We start from the raw sequence: 2,821 nt of genomic DNA, 5'->3' as shown, positions 1-2,821 counted from the left end.
CCACTGGCTACCACAGACGTGAGGGGGCAGAGTGGTACCGCCCTGTAGGCGTGGGCACATCAGAGGGCTGGCCACCGGGGAATTTAAGGCTTAAATTTAGATCGTATCGTGTAGACGACCTCTCTTGTGAACTCTGTGGCGTATAGTTAGAGCAGCGCCTGGTCTAGATTGGGGAGTAGATTGTCCTGGAAGGTTGGAGAGCCCTGGAACTGTAGGGTTCCTGCTAGAATAAAAGTTTTCTGGGGCTCCTGGCACTGGGGGCAATCACAGTGGGGGAGGTGAAGATGGGTCAGGTGACCCAAATGGGCCAATCACAGTGTTCTTTCCCATGGTGCTCAGTATAAAAGGGCCCCTAAGAAGAGCCCTGGGGCTTTTAGTGCTGCTGTGCTAGGAGGGTTGATATCAGCTGGTCATCATCTCTCCCTGTGCTGCTGGTGTTTTATGCCTCCTATTTCCATGCTGCAGAGGAGCCCCACTCGATGGAACAGGTTGTCTTCCCCTGCCGCCAGCCTGGGTGGCAGCAGCACAGCTTGTTTTCCATTTCTTTTGGGGTGTCCTAGGACCATCAGTTGTGCTGCTTCCGCTCTGTCAGAGCCCTCCCGTCCAGTAGAAGGGGATGAGGTCCCTGTGGTGGTGTGGGTTTGAGTCTGGCAGGGGTTTGTGGAAGCAGGTGGAGGGCTGTGGAGGATGACACGTGAGAAAGTTTCAGAGCTTCCTCCGGCCCCAGGTAGAAGCGGGTCCTGCCTCTGGCCAAGGCCACGGCAATCGGGGCCTCTGCGATCAAGATATTTAGGAGACCCTCTCGTGGCTCTTCCTCTTTCTGTTGCGTTTTGTGATCGAGTCTTTTGACAGTTGGGACAAGCATGTGTTTGGCAGAGGCTAGCTGGTTAGTTAACACCAGGTGATTCGTTGGTCCTGCTCAAGCAGATCCTTAACATCCAGCAGAGGGGAGTGAATTCCCTGTAAGAAAATAATTTGTAGGGGAAAGCTGCGCATGTTTGCTGCTTCTGGCAAAGGCGAAGCCCTTTGTGGGATCGCTTTGGTTCAGGGACCTGGAAGCGCTTGACGCGTGATGATGTGAGACGGTGAATTCAGTGCGATGTGTACCTTGAGAAAATTTAACTCGGGGTGAGAATCATGGATTTGGAACTGTGTAGGGTTAATTGTGACATAATGCTAATCGTGTACGGTGAGTGTCTTTTGCGATATCAGAGTGGTGAGGACAGAGGGAGCCCCGTGGAGGGACGCCGAGTAACTTCCTCTGAGTGAGGCTGCCACATTTCTCGTATCATCTCCCCTGCACTGAGAGACTGCTGTGAGAGATGGAACCCACAAAAATGAATTCAGGTACTTAAACTTTTCTATATATATAAAATAATAATAAGAACGACCAAGTCAGACAAGGTATTTCCTGAACACGAGCCTTTCTCCTACCAACATGGGGCCGTACGGCAGGCGGACGAGACGATTACCTCTTACGCTAGCGGTTCCCAAATAGCCTTGGATTTATCCCATTTTGGTCGAATAATTTGCGTCCCGACCTTTCACTAGGTCGGAGCGCTAAGAGATATGTAGCGATTGGCGTGCTCGTGTTCGAGACATCTTGGAAGAACGGCATTGTATATGCAGAAGGCACAAATCCTCAGATCAGCAGGGGGAGGGCTTTTCCCACCTGTCCTGTTTTTTTCAAATACTGTTCATCTCTTCCTATCTAATTATACAGTACTTGATGGCCATGACCAGTAAGCAAGGTTATTTTGTATATGGAAAGATATTTTATAGATGCTTTTAATTTATTTTATGGCTGTGATCATCTTGTCATCTTAATACTTCTTTTCTTTATGTCAGCGCTCTCTAAACAATGCCCTTTGTTTCTGTCGTCACAAAGATGAAACGGGCAGACAAGTTCACGAGGACAGGTCGCAGCCAGACTGTGAAGGACGCGTTTCACTACTGATGTGTAAACTTGCCTGATTTGTATTTTCTTCCCTTTGTTAATGGGAAAGTTTCACTAGGAACTCTGGAGAAAATACGAAATAAAATGACTTTTTACATGAGAAGGTATTTTTTTTCTGTGTGGAGTTCAAGACTTTCTAAGGTGAAAGTTCTCACTGCTTTCTGTGTCCAGCACTCTGGAAACTTTTTCGTCCGAGGCGCCCGTTAGACCGTTCAAACAGCGACGGTCTTTACAGAGCAAAGTACGGAGCGCCTGGGGAGCGGCTGCTCCGGAGTCGGTACAGGTAATCTCTAGAATGGTGGCAAGAAGGTACCGAGGTCGCCGGACCTAACGTGAGGCCGAGGGGTGACGGTGGGCAGGCTCCTGCCTTAAGGCTGTGGCACCTGGTAAAGAGGAGCTTCGGGTGCCTGAGCATTGCAGGTGTCCTTTCCGCTTCTGTAGCTCTAGGCTGCGAGTTATCTACGGCACTGGGGGGAAGGCGATTTAGCCATTGACGGAATGAGGGTCACAGACCCTGGGAAACCTGAACTCTGTCGCTACGCTGTGTGTGAGAGCGCCTGGGCGGGGGTTGCTCGCTGGGGACCCTTCATGACTGGTGCTTTCTGTACAAAGCCGCTCCCTCCCTCCTTTTGAGCAAAGAAATTTACTTGCCCCTTTGCAAGAGGAACAATCTTTTCCCAGAAAACGTGAATTCGTATCTTGCCTCACACGAGGCGGTTACATGTGTGTTTAAAAGGATGCAGAGAAACGGGACTTTAATTTACGAAGCTTGAACAGTGGCTGGGTGTCGGTGGGGGGAGGCGGCAGTTGTTTCCCTTCGTCTCGCTTTCCGATGTTTGATTGTTCTCTGTTATTTTTTCCCCC

This window comes from Apaloderma vittatum, unplaced genomic scaffold, assembly GCF_000703405.1.
Source record: "Apaloderma vittatum isolate BGI_N311 unplaced genomic scaffold, ASM70340v1 scaffold24735, whole genome shotgun sequence".
NCBI lineage: Eukaryota > Metazoa > Chordata > Aves > Trogoniformes > Trogonidae > Apaloderma > Apaloderma vittatum.
This window is presented reverse-complemented; position numbering follows the sequence as displayed.